This window comes from Salmo trutta, unplaced genomic scaffold (genome assembly GCF_901001165.1).
Source record: "Salmo trutta unplaced genomic scaffold, fSalTru1.1, whole genome shotgun sequence".
Classification (NCBI taxonomy): Eukaryota; Metazoa; Chordata; class Actinopteri; order Salmoniformes; family Salmonidae; genus Salmo; species Salmo trutta.
The window spans coordinates 5463425-5485510 of record NW_021822911.1 but is presented as its reverse complement, the minus strand read 5'-3'; the positions used below and the strand labels follow the sequence as shown (position 1 = coordinate 5485510).

The window sequence follows — 22086 nt, the reverse complement described above, 5'->3', positions numbered from 1 at the left end:
TTTGTAAAAGATAGAGATAATAAAGAAGGGCAAGAAATGTTCAGACAGGGTACTTCCTGAACAGAAGCATCTCAGGTTTTTGCCTGCCATAGGAGTTCTGTTATACTTACAGACACCATTCAAACAGTTTCAGAAACTTTGGAGTGTTTTCTCTCCAAAGCTAATAATATATGCATATTCTAGTTTCTGGGCAGGACTAATAATCAGATTAAATCGGGTACGTTTTTTATCCAGCCGTGAAAATACTGCCCCCTAGCCATAAGAGGCTAATGAGTATATACTACATATTATTAGTTAATTGTAGTATACTGTAACTACATACTTAATGAGTATATACTACATACTATTAGTTAATTGTAGTATACTGTAACTACATACTTAATGAGTATATACTACATACTATTAGTTAATTGTAGTATACTGTAACTACATACTTAATGAGTATATACTACATACTATTAGTTAATTGTAGTATACTGTAACTACATACTTAATGAGTATATACTACATACTATTAGTTAATTGTAGTAAACTGTAACCCGAACCGTTTCCTTTCAGTTGAGGCTCTTCTCCTGTCTACCGGATGTTTATGCTGTTGCTATGCAACCTCTTGCTAGCTAGTTAGCATAACACATTACAAGTTAGACATTTTACGACTTCGGGTGTGTTTTTAAATTCAATCTTGAATACCAGAGTGCTTCATAAATTCAGTCCGTTGTCAGATTGTCCGTTTGTAAATTCAGCCCGTTTCGCTCTCGGAGCCACTGGCCGCTCCGGCCGAGGAGTTGGGTTGATTTGACCGTTCTGACCTTAGCTTGCTAGCTACTTCCAGACACAAATGAGACTCTGACCATTTTACTCGCCCTAGCAGAGCTGGTTAGGCAGTTTTCATGTTATCCAGAGTGACTGTAACTGTGCTGCTGGAAAACATTAAATTACGTTTTTTTTTGCCTACGTTTACTGACACCTGGACATATTCAACGGGTGTTGAGTGCTAGTAAATTCATTATTCTGCGCTCTGGTACTCAGACGAGATGCTCTGAAATCAGAGTAGATAGTCAAGAGTGAATTTATGAAAGCACACGAATGTCCATTGAGAAAACGACTATACCATTTAGCTAAGCTAAGAAGGACGGGAATAATCAAGTCAATAAACGTTGGGTAGTTAGATAGAATATAGTTAATATACTGGCAAGTTTGATGTATAAGTAGCCAACTAACGTCAGCTAGCTAGTTAACATACCGGACCATACTGCTGTAATAACATGCTAACAAATTGTCAGCCAAAATAACGTGTAAGGTAACTTATTTGAAAAGTCATTACTTTTTTACATTGTTCAACATTTTATTAACATTTGTCATAATTAGTTAAAACTTTTGAATTTGTATCGGCTCTCGTTGGACTTCGGCTGAATATTTTCCGCCATTTTCTTCAAATCTGAAAACAATGTGAAGCCACGCCCATTTCCTGAAGAATTGCATTATGGGCCCTAACGTACTGCGTGTTTACGTCATATTATGGCGAATTTAGTACGACATCCGGGAACCTTTGGCATACTAACTATATCATACTATGACCAATAAGCACACTATATACTCAATTAACATCACAAATAGTACGGTTAGTATGAGTATTCTAACACAGCTAATGACTTATCAACAGCTCTAACAATTTGACCCCCCACAGGAAATCTACACTGGCAGTTATAGAAAGACCCATTTACTATATAACCATTGATTCTTGAAGAATATTGTAAATTCAATATTAATAAATGCCTCAAATGTTTCAACTTTATTACCCCACCAGAAACCAAAACATAAGCTTGTATAACGCCACTGTTTGTTAACAAGCACTGTATAGCCTTGAAATCTTGTTTAAAACTATCATTTTGACCTTATGGCCAGCCAGTCCTTGTATTCATAGTGTAGTGAATTCAGTGGGTAGCCCTGAGCTGAACTCAAACCTGGGTCCAGCAACTGTCAAGCCAACACCTTATAACTGTTACGCCAAGATGTCTGAACTTCTTGACGAGGTCGCTAGGTGTTGGGTTACGGTTGCTACAATAGCTTTCTCTATGAATTTGAGAGTGGTTACACTTCTCCTTCCCCCATCCCTCAGCTGTTTACCAAACAAAGCCTCTGGGCAGCCATTTTGTTGCTGTTTAAATCCTAGGTTGTCCCTTTAAAACAGCCGCACATCTATCAACCAATCTGCAGTTCATACAATAACAAAGCTGTAATTCCACCACTAGTTTGGTTATAAGATGATGGGGCTGGAGAAATGTAACTACTCTCAAATTCATAGACAGACCTACGGATGCAAGGACTGACCATCCATGATATCAACATTATAGTTTTAACCATGTTGAGTGTTTACAGTGTTTGTTTATCATTTAAATTGTTTCTAAACATTGGAGTAAAAAAAGCTTATTTGGGGTTCTGATGGGGTACAAGAGTTGAACTAAGCTCATGAGGCATGTGTTATATTCTTCAAGAATCAATGGCTATAAATAAATAATTTAAAACGTCTAAATATGGATGTAGCTATTGCATATTTCCCCTTTAACACCAAACATCAGATCAACAACTGCAGAGTTTGTGCCTCTGTATTTAAGACAGTACTTACTAGTGTTAATCAGGGCCCGTTCATCGTTAGAACCATTGGATGCCTTAACATGCCTTTGGGAAACCGAGCCCAGATATCCAGTTTCATCCTCGTCTTCCTCCAATGTGACAGCAATCTCCTCCTCCTCCTCTTTCACCCCAAAAACAGCATCTTTCTCTTCCTTTTCTTTAACAGTAACATCCTCCTCCTCTTTCATTCTGAACGCGTCCTTCTCTTCTTCTTTCACTGAAACGTCTTTCTCTTCTTCTTTCACTGTAACAGCCTCACGCTTTACTTGTTTATGTAATGTGACATCCTCCTCTTCCTCCTCTTTCACGACAACGTTCAGCCACAGACCCTCTTTCTCCGTCCAGCAGACCTCCTCTTCTTTAACAGGAGGGGAGTAGCTTAGTGAACTCATGGTCGGGGATAATAGCTAGTTAGGCTAATGCTAACTTAACCAGCCCGCTAGCTGAATAATAACAACAACACCGTAAATATGAAATTAAAACGGATAAGTAACTAGACGACAGAAGTGGGTTTAAAACACTGTGGCAAATATACACTAAAGCGTCTAAAGAGCTTTATTGGTTCGGCTATTTTGTCTAGCAAGCTACCGAGGTGGCTGACGAACTATTGTTGCTGTTGAAAGAAGCGTTCCGTCCACTAGATTATACGTCACACCGACAGCATCGCCTTAAAGCTCAGTATAGACCTAGTCTGTTCATTATATACATCTACATGATGTATTGTTACTCCATGTTGGATCAGTATAGACCTAGTCTGTTCATTATATACATGTACATGATGTATTGTTACATCATGTAGGAGCAGTATAGACCTAGTCTGTTCATTATATACATCATCATGATGTATTGTTACACCATGTAGGAGCAGTATAGACCTAGTCTGTTCATTATATACATCTACATGATGTATTGTTACACCATGTAGGAGCAGTATAGACCTAGTCTGTTCATTATATACATCTACATGATGTATTGTTACACCATGTAGGAGCAGTATAGACCTAGTCTGTTCATTATGTACATCTACATGATGTATTGTTACACCATGTAGGAACAGTATAGACCTAGTCTGTTCATTATATACATCTACATGATGTATTGTTACACCATATAGGAGCAGTATAGACCTAGTCTGTTCATTATATACATCTACATGATGTATTGTTACACCATGTATGAGCAGTATAGACCTAGTCTGTTCATTATATACATCTACATGATGTATTGTTACACCATGTAGGAGCAGTATAGACCTACAGTAGCTGGCTACTTATTTAGATGTTGTTTGACTTAATGAAACTGCCTTAAATGTTCTGTAGTAAAAAAAAAAAAATATTCGCACTAATCAATCACCACATTCAGGTCTTTGTATGTCTCAATATAATGGTATTATTTAATTAAATCCATGTAAAATAATCTTAGTCTGAATATAAAATGTGATCCTCAACTGCGTTTCCCTCCAGTCAGCAGACGGCGATGTGCGTCTTTCAGGCGATGCTGCAGCGTGACGTATAATCTAGTGGACGGTTCTTCATAAACAGCTCGTCAACCACCTCGGTAGCTTGCTAGCCAACATAGCCGAAAGATTCAACCTATTTATACGCTTTCGGTCTATATTAGCTACTGTGTTTTAGACACACTTCTGTCGTATCTACTTGTTAATCTATTTAATTTAATATTACGTTATTTTTGTATTAGTCAGCTATAGTAGCTGGCTGGTTAAGTTAGCATTAGCCTAGTCGCTAATGTTAGCTAGCTAGCTAACATCCCCGAACATGAGCTCCCTAAACTACTCCCCTCCTGTTAAAGAAGAGGAGGTCTGCTGGACGGAGAAAGAAGCTCTGGGGCTGAACATTGTCGTGAAAGAGGAGAAGGAAGAGGAGGATGTTACAGTAAAACAAGAAGTAGAGGGTGAGGCTGTTACAGTGAAAGAAGAAGAGAAAGACGTTTCAGTTAAACAAGAGGAAGAAGAGGATGATGCTGTTTTTGGAGTGAAGAAGGAAGGAGAGATTACTGTCACATTGAAAGATGAAGAGGAGGAGACAGATCTGATTAACACCAGTAAGTACCGCCTTCAATTAGTTTTTAACTTTGGATATTCGGAGTTGGCTCGTCAATACCTCTTCAACGGAGGGTCCTGGGATGATGACTGATATGTCTAGAATCAGACGACGTAGAGAACAAGCTACCCCTTGTTTTCTCCGTTCCGTTTCCAAAAAGTGACTTAACATATATATTTGAGAAGGGTCTATCTGCTGACCGCAGACTGGGGGGCCACGGCATGTAGTGATTTTAATGTAGGGATGTTTTACTACACACCGTGACCCCCAATAGAGCCATGTGAGAGTTGGGTTGGCTACACCAAAGATTATGGATATACTGACAAGATGTCTCTCCGTCCTAACAAGGGGAGTCGTTGTCCACAAAGCTGCACTGTGGGTTGTCTATCTCCCACCTATCCTGTCTTTGGATTGGTGGATACATCTTATTATTGTAATCTATTGTTTATATTCTATGAGGGTTGTTGACGTCAACCGCCTGTGTTCAATGGAGAGAGATGCTAAGCTACTAGCATGAATATGCATAGCGATCTGGAGACAACTCCTATAGTGTTTTATCAAAGTTGTCGGTATGTCACGTGTCCACATAACTTAATCATTACGAAACTTGTGTTAGATCAAGTAAACCTCACGTAGCAAATAAGCCATTCATTTTGTTGTTGACCAAATTCAACACTTTCCACATTGGGTTGATAATTGTTTCCACTTGGATACAACCTACTGTAGTCTACTGGCATGACCTAGAGAGATACAACCTACTGTAACCTAGTGGCATGACCTAGAGAGATACAACCTACTGTAACCTAGTGGCATGACCTAGAGAGTTACAACCTACTGTAACCTACTGGCATGACCTAGAGAGATACAACCTACTGTAGCCTACTGGCATGACCTAGAGAGTTACAACCTACTGTAACCTACTGGCATGACCTAGAGAGATACAACCTACTGTAGCCTACTGGCATGACCTAGAGAGTTACAACCTACTGTAGCCTACTGGCATGACCTAGAGAGTTACAACCTACTGTAACCTACTGGCATGACCTAGAGAGTTACAACCTACTGTAACCTACTGGCATGACCTAGAGAGTTACAACCTACTGTAATCTACTGGCATGACCTAGAGAGATACAACCTACTGTAACCTACTGGCATGACCTAGAGAGTTACAACCTACTGTAACCTACTGGCATGACCTAGAGAGATACAACCTACTGTAGTCTACTGGCATGACCTAGAGAGTTACAACCTACTGTAACCTACTGGCATGACCTAGAGAGATACAGCCTACTTTAACCTACTGGCATGACCTACAGAGAGAAAATCTACTGTAACCTACTGGCATGACCTAGAGAGTTACAACCTACTGTAACCTACTGGCATGACCTAGAGAGATACAACCTACTGTAACCTACTGGCATGACCTAGATAGATACAACCTACTGTAGCTTACTGGCATGACCTAGAGAGTTACAACCTGCTGTAACCTACTGGCATGACCTACAGCGATAAAACCTACTGTAACCTACTGGCATGACCTAGATAGATACAACCTACTTTAACCTACTGGCATGACCTAGAGAGATACAACCTACTGTAACCTACTGGCATGACCTAGAGTTACAACCTACTGTAGCCTACTGGCATGACCTAGAGAGATACAGCCTACTGTAACCTACTGGCATGACCTAGAGAGTTACAACCTACTGTAGCTTACTGGCATGACCTAGAGAGATACAACCTACTGTTACCTACTGGCATGACCTGGAGAGATACAACCTACTGTAACCTACTGGCATGACCTAGAGAGTTACAACCTACTGTATCCTACTGGCATGACCTAGAGAGTTACAACCTACTGTAATCTACTGGCATGACCTAGAGAGATACAACCTACTGTAACCTACTGGCATGACCTAGAGAGTTACAACCTACTGTAGCCTACTGGCATGACCTAGAGAGATACAACCACTGGTAATTCACATGTTCAACTATCATCAGCTGATCCAGGAAATCATTTCTCTGAATGACAGTCACATGACAAACATCACGACATGCAACAACAACCAAAGTGCTTCTTCATTCATTACTCAGGTAAAGACAGTTATGCCGTGCTCCACGTTGGATCCAACATCCCAAACAAATTGATGTTTATAATGTGTTATTGTCTACTTGATTTACAGTAGGGTCTTATTAGTCTGTCTGGACACAGAGATACTTAGCTCATCATGTGTAGAGAACTGTTCCTTGATGGATAGGCTATTGTACAACACACAGAGCTATTTTCCTTTATTCAGGACTTTTAGAATGACATCACATTACAGAGTAGCCTAGTGGGATTATTCACAAAATTATCTGGTTATGAAATGCCATGACAAAGACATTTTAGTTTCCTTGTTTCACCTGAAATATTAAATATATAGTCCTAGGTCTATGTTGTTGTTAGGTGAAGTTATGGGTCCTACAGTAGGTCTATGTTATTGTTAGGTGAAGTTATGGGTCCTACAGTAGGTCTATGTTATTGTTAGGTGAAGTTATGGGTCCTACAGTAGGTCTATGTTATTGTTAGGTGAAGTTATGGGTCCTACAGTAGGTCTATGTTGTTGTTAGGTGAAGTTATGGGTCCTACAGTAGGTCGATGTTGTTTTTAGGTGAAGTTATGGGCCAATTTGTTAAACACTTAGTGTACAAATCCTCATTGTCAGGCTGATGGCAAAGCTAGCCAAATAACATTTTACTGGTAGAAATGTTTTTTAAGTATAAAGCAGTTGATTTGCAACAATAAAACAAACATTTTATTAAGCAGGACATTCAAACGAGCCTTACAGTTATAATCCAAAATAGTGTGAAATGCACTCATAAGCAACCTGGAAATGCATTCAGCCTATGAGAACTCCCCTGAGTTTCCCCCACAGTGGTGAATTAGTGAATACACACAGAGCTTAATGTGAGTTTCCTTGAGTAGCACTCCTGATCTTGCGCTGTAATATTCAGAATACATTGTGAAAAACGAAAATCTTCGCTCACCATTTTTGCTCCAGGCAGATATACTACATCCATAACTAGTGGTTTCCTCATTACCAGATATACTACATCCATAACTAGTGGTTTCCTCATTACCAGATATACTACATCCATAACTAGTGGTTTCCTCATTACCAGATATACTACATCCATAACTAGTGGTTTCCTCATTACCAGATATACTACATCCATAACTAGTGGTTTCCTCATTACCAGATATACTACATCCATAACTAGTGGTTTCCTCATTACCAGATATACTACATTCATAACTAGTGGTTTCCTCATTACCAGATATACTATATCCATAACTAGCGGTTTCCTCATTAGCAGGGAGATTGCAACCAAATTGAGTGAACATCGCCCTCGTGCCGCAATTTTAGCAAACACAGAAAGGGGCCTATATTGGAGACCAAAAGCCATCTGGCACACTGCTTAGGAGAGAAACATTAATAACTTATTTCTAGCCTACATTCATCGATGTTGCTTCTAATGTGAAAACAAGATAATATGACTATTGTTGCTCACTTGACTGTCTTAAACCTGTTGAGGACAGACGTTCTGCTAGCGGAACCCCTAGCCAACAGCCAATGGAATCGCATGGCGCAAAATACAAAAACAACAAAAATACAACAATTCAATTTTCTCAAACAATCAACTATTTTATACCATTTTAAAGATATACTTCTCCTTGATGTAACCACATTGTCTGATTTCAAAAGGCTTTACAGTGAAAGCAAAACATTAGATTATGTTAGGAGAGTACATGGAAAATGGCTGTGTGATTATTTTTGTCTAAGGAAGGACATGTGTCAATAAAACCCAAAACACAGCGAAATGAAGCACTAACCTTTGACGATCTTCATCAGATGACACTCCTAGGACATTATGTTATACAATACATGTATGTTTTGTTCGATAACGTTCATATTTATATCCAAAAACAGCATTTTACATTGGCGCGTGATGTTCAGAAAATGTATTTCCCACCAAAAACTTACGGTGAATTTACAAAAATACTCATCATAAACGTTGACAAAATACATAACAATTATTTTAAGAATTATAGATAGACTACTCCTTTATCCAACCGCTGTCTCAGATTTTAAAATAGCTTTACGGAGAAAGCACATTTTTCAATATTCTGAGTACATAGCTCGCCATCACAGCGAGCTATTCAGACACCCGCCAAGTTCGGGGCAACCTAAACTCAGAATTAGTATTAGAAATATTGTATTACCTTTGCTGATCTTCGTCAGAATGCACTCCCAGGACTGCTACTTCCACAAGAAATTTTGTTTTTGTTCGAAATAATCAATGTTTATGTCCAAATACCTCCGTTATGTTCGTGCGTTCAGGTCACTAGCCAAAGGCTAACGCCCGAGCGCAATTAGAGACACAAAAAGTCAAAATGTTCCATTACTGTACTTAGAAGTATGTCAAACGCTGTTTAAAATCAATCTTTATGGTATTTTTAAGGTAGAAATGCGATAATATTCAAACCGGACAATAGCATATTCATTCAACGAGAAAAAGAAGGAACAGCTTGTGACCGCGCATATCCAATCCCTTTGTTGCCAGGCAGGCTACTCAGTAACTGAGCTCCTATAATCTGCCCAGTGACAGGAGAAGGCTCAAACCACTTTCTGACAGCCAATGGAAGCCTTAGAAAGTGCAACGTAACCCCACAGATACTGTAGTTTCTAAAGGGACTAGAAAGAACTACATTTCTCAGATCATTCACTTCCTGGTTGACTTTTTCTCAGGGTTTTTGCCTGCCATATGAGTTCTGTTATACTCACAGACACCATTCAAACTTCAGAGTGTTTTCTATCGAAATCTACTAATAATATGCATATTCTAGTTTCTGGGCAAGAGTAGTAACCAGTTTAAATCGGGTACGTTTTTTTCATCCGGCTATGAAAACACTGCCCCCTATCCACAACAGGTTTTAAGACAATTGTCAAATAATTTTAACATTCATTAAAGACTTCAGTTGTTCTACAGCATCGTGGGTACGCTCTGGGTATCACCTTTTGCAGTGGATTTCTGTTGTTGTGGGCCTTTAATCATCTGTCTGACTTTGTTGTTCACACAGGAGAGAGACGTGACTATCGTGGATCCTCTGGGGAGCCTCAACAACCTCATGATGCTGACAAGGCAGAGAAGAGTCTCTCCACATCAGAACACCTCAAGAAACACCAGCGGAGACCCACAGGGAAGAAATCTCACTGCTGCTCTGACTGTGGGAAGAGATTCACCTCCTCAGCAGGCATTAAAATTCATCAGAGAATCCACACAGGAGAGAAATCATATAGCTGTGATCTATGTGGGAAGAGTTTTACTACATCTAGCCATCTGACTGTACACCAGAGAACACACACAGGAGAGAAACCTTATAGCTGTGATCAATGTGAGAAGAGTTTTACTACATCTAGCCATCTGACTGTACACCAGAGAACGCACACAGGAGAGAAGTATTTTAGCTGTGCTCAATGCGGGAAGAGTTTTACTACATCTAGTCATCTGGCTGTACACCAGAGAACACACACAGGAGAGAAACCTTTTAGCTGTAATCAGTGTGGGAAGAGATACTCTGATAAAAGAAATCTGATTACACATCAGAAAATACATTGTCAGAACAGAAATGACAAGATGATGCTATAATGCAGTTATTGCATCAGAATTGGAGGTTGTTAGATGGGTTCTTAGAACTCTCATCTGTGTGTTTAACAGGAGATTTAACACAGTGGATTTATTTTTTTTACAAAAAGTGACAAACAAAAGACTTGTTACACTTATCGCGTTGGACTTGAATCAAAATGTATCTGGCTGTTTTCTACAAGTTGTCCTCTAACCAGGGATGTAAACATTATTCCCAGATTCCGTGTGGTTTTTGAGCTGTTAGTTTTAACAGGACATGCATCCTCATCTCCTGTCGTACAATTGATTTCAACATGATATCGATGAGTGATGACATAAGTGTTGTGTTCCTTTGTTTAGTGACCGCTACATTGAAATGCATCACTCCAAAATGTAGCTGACTGTCTTCTGCAGGTTGTCCTCTAATCAGTGAGGTAAAATATATCTCCCATTTCCATGTGTTTTTTTAGTTGTGTTAGTTTCAACATCATGTACAACCTGATTTCCCCCCTAATCGATATCAGTGATTTATTGCTACTTGTCAAAACAACAGTGTTTTTGGTGCTTGTGCAGTTTATAAGGTGCTTGTTTAAATAAATACAAGTAATATGATTATTGTGGCAGATGTTTGTGTATATAGCACATGTTATGTTTAGGTTTTCAATATATCACAAACTGTTTCTGCATATTGGTTATTGATTTGGACACGTTAAAACTGTGTTTTGACATTGGGGCTATCCCACCTAGCAAAATATGTTGTAAATACATACATGAAGGAGTTGTTTCATGATATCAATGAAATATCCCACTTAGCAAAATGTAATTGAAAAGATGTTGAAAATAAGACTAAATAAGACCATTCGGTTGAAAGTGAAAGTTGAAGATGTATTTTCTGGTCGTTTTGTCAATGACTTGAAAACAGCTTCATTTCAACGTACTTGCAGCCTATACACATGGACACAGTATAATAAATTGGTCTATAATCCATTTTATTAACAATCCTACATCACTCCAGCATTTCTTTACAACATCCAAGTGCTAATTGTCTTTATTCCACTACTGAAGAAGCATGACTCAAATCACCTCATATTTCAAATATTCAGCCTGACAAAAGATACATTTTTATTATTTCATGCCTCACAATTAAGTTAATTATTGCCAACAGATATTAACAAAGGGGTGAAATTTCGTTTTGATATTTCATATTTACAATTCATTTAACATTTAGTAGTAATTATTAATTATGCAACCGACTGACAATTTTTGGGTACAATTATATTGACATTGTTGCCCTGCTTTTAGAATATCTGGGTTCATTCTCAGATGTGCCAAACCAAATGTACTAGAGCATGACATTGGGGACTGGTCCCTGATCCAACAACATGCCTATCTAGTGAACCTGAAAAGAGAGAGAAGCTCTGCAGTGAGGTGCAAAGTTACTACGGATATTGCAGGAGTTTCCTCTTGAAATCAGACATGTCCATGATAAGGACAACTTGGTTTCTGATTGTCTCAAGGTGGGCAGTCAAAAAGATTTGTGTTTTGTCAGTGCATTACAATTTATTTTGACTGCACGTTTTTCCGTATTGGAGATGAGTTTTGTTTGGGTTCCAAGGGGACGAGAGTTCTAGAAGCTAGTGAGTTTTAGAAAGAGGAGAGTTCTAGAAGCTAGTGAGTTTTAGGATTCTATAGTAAGAAAAAGGATACAAAAATATTTTGATTGTATATTATTATTTAGAAATGTGTTTTTCTTGTTTTTAATTGTTGACACTTCTCGCTCGTTAGCACGTATAGCCCGTTAGCACGTTTAGCTCGTTAGCCCGTCTAGCTCGTTAGCACGTACAGCCCGTTAGCACATCTAGCTCGTTAGCCCATATAGCTCGTTAGCCATTCTAGCTCGTTAGCCCGTATAGCTCGTTATCACGTCTAGCTCGTTAGCGCGTATAGCTCGTTAGCACGTCTCGCCCGTTAGCCCGTCTAGCTCGTTAGCCCGTCTAGCTCGTTAGCCCGTCTAGCTCGTTAGCACGTCTCGCTCGTTAGCACGTATAGCCCGTTAGCCCGTCTCGCTCGTTAGCACGTAGGACGCACTGATTGGTGTCACCTCGTTAGTCAGTATGTGTTACACCTGTGCTGGCTTGTCCATCTCGTTAGTGGGAAGGTGTTTCACCTGAGCTGGTCCAGGTTCTATTTAAGAGTGTCTGGCCCAGTGCTCCAGTTGTCTTGATACATGTGGAGAGTCAACACCTTTAGTTGCTCCACCTTTTTGGTTTACTTCCTGTCTTTAAGTTTGGTGTGGGTTTTTCTTTTGTTTTCCTCTTCTTGGGCAGATTTAGTGGGTCTCATGGTGGCTGTCTTTTAGGTCCCAGTTGTTGTTACTAGTCAACTTTCAGTGGACACCCCCATAGTGTCTATCAGAGCCCCTCCTAAAAAACAAGTTATATTTTGGGTTGGATATTGCATCATATTGTTGATATTTTAATCAATGGCATTTCCTTACAATGCTCATTAGTCTTTCAGTTGTTCTTATTGTTTTTTATCCTCATATTTGTGTACTAAATATTTCTGATTATTTTCATAGTTTTTTCTGTGAAGCCATTGTGTTGCATCCATGTCTGACATGTGCTGTATAAATAAAGCTTGTTTTGATTTGAACATAGTGTAAAACAAATTAACCCAATGACTGACCAATCAACAGACTCTTGGTCCACCTTAGTATGAAAAACTGTATCAATCCCACTTTTCCAGCCTGCTGAAGGCGTGGTGGAGTGGTAAACACCACCCCCGGCTCTACCAGGGGCTTGAGGTGGTCTCCCACAGCTCTGCTTATGTCATGTTCTGTGGCCTTGCTGTTCCATTTCTGACTGTCCCTGCAACACAGAAACACATTTAGTCATATTATATAAAACACTCAAAGTAATGGATATGGAGCATCTATGGCCTCAGTTACACCTGGCACCTAAATGTGACTTCTGTCATCTGATCACTCCAAGCTGCATTAGGTTCAGATCTACCAGGTTGGGCCTTTGACATAGTCTGGACGCAGTCAGGCCACTGATTATGCATAAGCAATGTAAAGAGATGGGGTGAATGAGGGGAAAAATACATTTGACACAAATTACCTTCAGAAATCAAATCAAATGTTGTTGGTCACATACAGGTGTTCAGCAGATGTTATTGCAGGTGTAGCGAAATGCTTGTCCTTCTAGTTCCCACAGTGCAGCAATATCTAATAATTAATATCTAACAATTTCACAACAAATACCTAATACACACAAATCTAAGGTAAGGAATGGAATTAGGAATATATAAATATATGGAATAACAATGTCAGAGCAGCATAGACTGAGATACAGTTTATACATATGAGATAAGAAATGATATGTAAACATTATTAAAGGGCCAATAATTTAATGATGCCTGTTTAACAGTCTGATGGCCTTGAGATAGAAGCTGTTTTTCAGCCTCTCTGTGTTAGTGATGCCTGTTTAACAGTCTGATGGCCTTGAGATAGAAGCTGTTTTTCTGTCTTTCGGTCTCAGCTTTGATGCACCTGTACTGACCTCGCCTTCTGGATGATAGCAGGTGAACAGGCAGTGGCTCAGGTAATAACAAAGAACAAATGTGTGTGTCTGAGGGGAAATTAACTTTCATACAGCCAAAAGGGGTGAGAAATTACACCCATATCAGAGGACCATTTGCACTAATGTAAATAAATATAGGTGATGGAACATATTCCCTTTTGCTGACGTGATGAACCGCTAAGGGGACATAAATATTTACCATCTAAACCATGTGTGACCTCTCACCTCTCTGGCTGTATAGGTGTTCTTCCTAACCAGTCCCTCAACAGCTCTCTGACTGAGCTCCATCCTCACTGGGTCTTCAGAGGAGAGGAATGCTGAGGAGGGATGGAAGGATGAATGGATCAGTCAGCCAATAAAGTGTAGAGCTGCTGTCTATGCTGTCTGACAAAATCACTATTTTAGTAGTTCGTTAAAGTAAATAAGGCTTTATGACTGCTGAATACCAACAATCAATCACTTAGATCATGTATTTTCAGGTAGAGATACATCCTTGGGACGTCGCTAGCCCGTTGAAGTTGACATTTAAAATGGTTAAGGTAGGGGTTAAGGTTAGGGTTTAGGGTAGGGATGTCCCAAGGATCCCAGATAGCATTGACCATTGTGCATTATTCTGTCTCTTTTACATAGCAGGTGATGAGTTCTGACTTCTGAACTTGAAAATATGAAATATCCTTATTATGTGAAATTGAATGAAACAATAATGTATGTTGATGCTAATATGATGTACAATATTCCATGATGTTTCTATATGATAACAATACAGTAATATATTTAATATGCCATAAACTACAGTTTCACTAATTAATTTTAATTAACTTAATCATTATGACACAGCCCTCACTATTGTCATTGGTTACACTAACTGCACTGTTTGTCTACAGAACCTGGTTCCAGTATTCATGACATCACCCTGAGGAAGGCACAGTGATGCTGAAGCGTTGGTAAATACCCATTATCATTATGACACACCCCTCACTACCCATTATCATTATGACACACCCCTCACTACCCATTATCATTATGACATCACCCCTCACTACCCATTATCATTATGACACACCCCTCACTACCCATTATCATTATGACACACCCCTCAATACCCATTATCATTATGACACACCCCTCACTACCCATTATCATTATGACACACCCCTCACTACCCATTATCATTATGACACACCCCTCACTACCCATTATCATTATGACACACCCCTCACTACCCATTATCATTATGACATCACCCCTCACTACCCATTATCATTATGACATCACTACCCATTAAATTGCTGGGAGTTTATACATGGAGTGTGTGACTTTCTTTATTTTGATAGTTTATAGTTTATTCGCCGTTAGTCAGCACCTCCACACAAACTATTTCTCTGGGTGTGCGCCAGCTCATGTATTTTAAGGGTAGGTAGCAACACATCCGCCACGCTGATCCTCAACACAGGGGCCCCTTAGGGGTGCGTGCTCAGCCCCCTCCTGTACTCCCTGTTCACTCATGACTGCACAGCCAGGCACGACTCCAACACCATCATTAAGTTTGCCAATGCCACAACAGTTGTAGACCTGATTACCAACAATGACTAGACAGCCTATAAAGAGGAGGTCAGAGACCTGGCCGTGTGGTGCAAGGAAAACAACCTCTTCCTCAAAGTGATCAAGACAAAGGAGATGATTGTGGACTACAGGAAAAGGAAGACAGAGCACGCCCCCATTCTCATTGACGGGGCTGTAGTGGGGCAGGTTGAGAGTTTCAAGTTCCCTGGTGTCCACATCACTAACAAACTATTGTTGTGTCTTTGGCATCATTAAAACTGAAGACATATTTATCAAATAACTCTGTAATTATTATTACGCGATTAACCTGATTAATCATGTAACTGTAATTAACTAGGAAGTCGGGGCACCAAGGAAAATATTCAGATTACAAAGTTATAATTTTCCTAATATAACTTTCAGATATTTTAATATCTGATCAATTAGTCTTCTGATTAATGACGTATTCTTTACCTCGCGTCAGTCTCATTCCAAACGTCGTAAATTGTTGGTTATCTGCACGAACCCAGTCTTCACTATGAGTCATCCATACATCAATTGTCTTAAAATCATTTATTTACTAACTAAGTAATTCACAGAAATGCATAACAAACAAACAATGGTTACAAAGAAATGATATGAGAATGTGCCCTAGTGGGCTAAACCGGCATGGCGGCTTCTTAGACAAAAGAGGAGTGGGGGTCAGCTGAGAAGGCACTACAGAGTTGATAATTATAACAATTGAAATGCTAATCCTTTGCACATGAACGCTCACTCATTCGGGAGTAATTGCAATCAATATATATATATATTTACGCTCAGTGTGTTATCGGGATCTCTGTTGAAAAGTTTCTGTTGGAGAGTTTGTCCGCTCTCTGTCGTGGTTAGAATGGATAGTTCAGAGTAACATTCATTCATGTCATTATAGAATAGCTGTTTCGGCGGTTGTCGGTCTTCGGGTTCAATGATACCGAATTCCTAGCTGCAGACTAGTAATTAATATCAAAGACTTGTTCTTATTCTGTCGGTATCATTAGTCTAAGAGTTTAACCACGTGGTATGGTTAAAAGTTCATCAAGAGAAATGCATGGTCAAACCTTGGCCCTCTCGTTATCGAGGTAAGCTGGTTTCCAACCTTTAGCCATCTCGTAATTGAGGTAAGCTCGGTCTGGTGATAGAAAACCTAGGTGGGGGTTTTATTCAGAAGAGCAGGAAAAGGCTGTCTCATGACACCGGGTCCTGTCTGTGTTCATGGGCGGTCCTCTGATTTAGTTAAACTCCAAAGGGAATTGGAGTTCTCTTCATTAAACAGTCCAAAATCACATTACACAATTTCACAAATAGCTTCATCCTTATTCATTCATTTTATACAACCATTAGATGTAAGTCTCATACCTGAGACTCTTCTATAAACATGATTATGGTAATGTTGCAGTATTGTCTCTCATGAGTTTCACAAAATTGTACCAAACGGACCAGTTCGGAGCTGGATTCTTCACCGATCTTTTATACTTTCTCCAGAACATAAATGTCGTTCGGTTCTCCAGTTCTGTGAGGTGGAAGAACTCCTTTGTTCTCTATGAAACCCACTCTGTCTCTATACTGTGGCCATGAGGAGAGAATCTCCTCATAGGAATTTACGACCGCTCTTACAGAGCCTGGTGTCAGAAGTATAGAGGTCAGGGGATGGTGCATAGAGCTCCCCAATAGCTGTTCCTCAACCCTCCAAGATCCCCCCCACAGTTCCCCAATAGCTGTCCCTCAACCCTCGAAGATCCCCCCACAGTTCCCCAATAGCTGTCCCTCAACCATTCGAGACTCCTCCCACAGTCCCCCCTAATAAAAAAATACAGTTAATTCCATTCCCCACCTCCAAGAACCCCCCAATGCACCAACAACCAAGAGAATGAACTAAAGAGAAAAAAGGAAAAGACAGAAGAAAACAGCAAACAACAATGCAAAAAAAATATAAAACAAAATAATACATTTAAAACAAAGGACATCAAGGACAACTAAAATCATAACAGCAATGCCAACTGTATATGTTTTTGTGCATGTCTGGCACTATTACATGTATGTGTGTGTTCTTGTATGTGTTTGTTTGAATGAGAGTGTGTGTATATGCATGTGTTCCTGCACGGCATCAGCCTCAGGCAAACCGGCATTAGTTGTAAAAACACTGCCACTTAGTGTCATTCAAATGTACTTTTTATTATGTTTGATTTTGACTTAAAAAAAATAAAAACGTTTATCTTTTGACCATCTCCTATCATCTACCATGAGGTAGTCACCTGGAATGCATTTCAATTTACAGGTGTGCCTTGTTAAATGTTCATTTGCGGAATTTCTTTCTTTCTTAATGCATTTGAGCCAATCAGTTGTGTTGTGACAAGGTAGGGGTGGTATACAGAAGATAGCCCTATTTGTCTATATTATGGCAAGAACAGCTCAAATAAGCAAAAAGAAATGTCCGTCATTACTTTAACACATGAAGGTCAGTCAATGCAGAAACTTTCAGGAACTTTGAAAGATTCTTCAAGTGCAGTCGCAAAAACCATCCATCGCTATGATGAAGCTGGCTCTCATGAGGATTGCCACAGGAAAGGAAGACCCAGAGTTACCTCTGCTGCAGAAGATAAGTTCATTAGAGTTAACTGTGAAGATAACACAACTATGCCTATGAGATGGTTTGATATGAATCGGACCGCAGAGTGAAAGAAATGCAGCCAACAAGTGCTCAGCATATGTGGGAACTCCTTCAAGACTGTTGGAAAAGCATTCCAGGTGAAGCTGGTTGAGGGACTGCAAAGAGTGGGAAAAGCTGTCATCAAGGCAAAGGGTGACTACTTTGAAGGATTTCAAATATAAAATATATTTGGATTTGTTTAACACTTTTTTGGTTGCTACATGATTCCATATAAGTTATTTCATAGTTGTGTTCTCTTCACTATTATTCTACAATGTAGACAATAGTTAAAATAAAGAAAAAACAGAATTTGTAGGTGTGTCCAAACAATTGACCGGTACTGAATATGCATTGTGGAGGAGAATTGATCCTAGATCTGTACAAAGGCAAAACATTTACAGCAGGAACAACTGTCTATGTTAGAGAGCATATACAGTGAGGGAAAAAAGTATTTGATCCCCTGCTGATTTTGTATGTTTGCCCACTGACAAAGAAATGATCAGTCTATAATTTTAACGGTAGCTTTATTTGAACAGTGAGAGACAGAATAACAACAAAAAAATCCAGAAAAACGCATGTCAAAAATGTTATAAATTGATTTGCATTTTAATGAGGGAAATAAGTATTGAACTAAAGCCTTGCCATTACAGATCTTTTTTAAAAGATTGGGGAATTTTTTACAATTAGGAAATAATATGTCATGTTTTACTCGTACCTCAGCCAGCATTGTGAATAGTTAGGAAATAATATGTCATGTTTTACTTGTACCTCAGCCGGCATTGTGAACGGTTAGGAAATAATATGTCATGTTTTACTCGTACCTCAGCCAGCGTTGTGAATGGTTAGGAAATAATATGTCATGTTTTACTCGTACCTCAGCCAGCATTGTGAATGGTTAGGAAATAATAGGTCATGTTTTACTCGAACCTCAGCCGGCATTGTGAATGGTTAGGAAATAATATATCATGTTTTACTAGTACCTCAGCCAGCATTGTGAATGGTTAGGAAATAATATGTCATGTTTTACTCGTACCTCAGCCAGCATTGTGAATGGTTAGGAAATAATATGTCATGTTTTACTCGTACCTCAGCCAGCATTGTGAATGGTGTCTGATGCAGTGACATACTAGACCATGGCAGTAAATCTAATACTTAGGTGTTTTTAGTCATGCATGAAAGGTCTGGGGTGGTTCTGTGGTTATAAGTTACTGACCTTGGAATACATTTCTGGCCATGCTGGCAGGGTCTGACTCAAACCCAATGTCCACCTGGTACACTGACAGGGTCTGAATAAAACCCAATGTCCACCTGGTACACTGACAGGGTCTGAATCAAGCCCAATGTCCACCTGGTACACTGGCAGGGTCTGAATCAAACCAATGTCCACCTGGTGCACTGGCAGGGTCTGAATCAAACCCAATGTCCACCTGGCACACTGGCAGGGTTTGAATCAAACCCAATGTCCACCTGGTACACTGGCAGGGTCTGAATCAACCCAATGTCCACCTGGTACACTGACAGGGTCTGAATCAAACCCAATGTCCACCTGGCACACTGGCAGGGTCTGAATTAAACCCAATGTCCACCTGGTACACTGGCAGGCTCTGAATCAAACCCAATGTCCACCTGGTACACTGACAGGGTCTGAATCAACCCAATGTCCACCTGGTACACTGACAGGGTCTGAATCAAACCCAATGTCCACCTGGCACACTGGCAGGGTCTGAATCAAACCCAATGTCCACCTGGTACACTGACAGGGTCTGAATCAAACTCAATGTCCACCTGGCACACTGACAGGGTCTGAATCAAACCCAATGTTAAGGGGAGGGAAGATTGGTCTAGAGGGTGATGATTATTGTTGTTCTACTGCCTGATTGTTATGCAACAACACTGTTTACAAAAGCTTTGTTAAATCAGCACAACAGTTTTCAGCTGTGCTAACATAATTGCAAAAGGGTTTTCTAATGATCAATTAGCCTTTTAAAATTATAAACTTGGATTAGCTAACACAACGTGGCATTGGAACACAGGAGTGATGATAATGATCCTCTGTATGCCTATGTAGATATTCCATAAACAATCAGCTGTTTCCAGCTACAATAGTAATTTACAACATTAACAATGTCTACACTGTATTTCAGATCAATTTGATGTTATTTTAATGGACAAAAAAAGTGTTTTTCTTTCAAAAACAAGAACATTTCTAAGTGACTCCAACCTTTTGAACGGTAGTGTTAATCATTTTAGAATAAGGCTGTAATGTAACAAAATGTGGAAAAAGTGAAGGGGTCTGAATACTTTCCGAATAAACTGTATTGTTACACCATGTAGCAGCAGTATAGACCTAGTCTGTTCATTATATACATCTACATGATGTATTGTTACACCATGTAGCAGCAGTATAGACCTAGTCTGTTCATTATATACATCTACATGATGTATTGTTACACCATGTAGGAGCAGTATAGACCTAGTCTGTTCATTATATACATCTACATGATGTATTGTTACACCATGTAGGAGCAGTATAGACCTAGTCTGTTCATTATAAACATCTACATGATGTATTGTTACACCATGTAGGAGCAGTATAGACCTAGTCTGTTCATTATATACATCTACATGATGTATTGTTACACCATGTAGGAGCAGTATAGACCTAGTCTGTTCATTATATACATCTACATGATGTATTGTTACACCATGTAGGAGCAGTATAGACCTAGTCTGTTCATTATATACATCTACATGATGTATTGTTACACCATGTAGGAGCAGTATAGACCTAGTCTGTTCATTATATACATCTACATGATGTATTGTAACACCATGTAGGAGCAGTATAGACCTACAGTAGCTAGCTACTTATTAAGATTTAGTTTGACTTAGTGAAACTGGCTTAAATTTTTTATTTATTTATTTTATTTCACCTTTATTTAACCAGGTAGGCAAGTTGAGAACAAGTTCTCATTTACAATTGCGACCTGGCCAAGATAAAGCAAAGCAGTTCGACAACATACAAAAACACAGAGTTACACATGGAGTAAAACAACATACAATCAATGATGCAGTAGAAAAAAATAAGACTATATACAATGTGAGCAAATGATGTGAGATAATGGAGGTAAAGGCAAAAAAATGCCATGGTGGCAAAGTAAATAAAGTATGGCAAGAAAAAACACTGGAATGGTAGATTTGTAGTTTGAAGAAATTTAAAAGTTAAAATATAAATAATATGGTGCAAAGGAGCAAAATAAATAAAATAAATAAATACAGTAGGGGAAAAGGTAGTAGTTTGGGCTCAATTAAAGATGGGCTATGTACAGGTGCAGAGATCTGTGAGCTGCTCTGACAGCTGGTGCTTAAAGCTAGTGAGGGAGATAAGTGTTTCCAGTTTTAGAGATTTTTGTAGTTCGTTCCAATCATTGGCAGCTGAGAACTGGAAGGAGAGACGACCAAAGGAGGAGTTGGCTTTAGGGGTGACCAGAGAGATATACCTGCTGGAGCGCGTGCTACAGGTGGGTGCTGCTATGTGCTGTAGTAAATATTTTTTATTCTCACTAATCAACCAACACATTCCTGTCTTTGTATGTCTCAATATAAAAGTATTATTTAGTTAAATCCATTTAAAATAATCTTTGTCTGTACATAAAATGTGATCCTCAACTGCGTTTCCCTCCAGTCAGCAGACGGCGATGTGCGTCTTTCAGGCGATGCTGCAGCGTGACGTATAATCTAGTGGACGGTTCTTCATAAACAGCTCGTCAACCACCTCGGTAGCTTGCTAGCCAACATAGCCGAAAGATTCAAGCTATTTAGACGCTTTCGGTGTATATTAGCTACTGTGTTTTAGACACACTTCTGTCGTATCTACTTGTTAACCTATTTAATTTAATATTACGTTATTTTTTAT

At 39.3% G+C, this 22086-nt stretch overlaps 1 pseudogene; it reads left to right on the top strand.

Moving 5' to 3' along the window:
* LOC115186427 (zinc finger protein 180-like) overlaps positions 1-22086 on the top strand; it is a 28895-nt pseudogene that overhangs the window by 4334 nt on the left and 2475 nt on the right.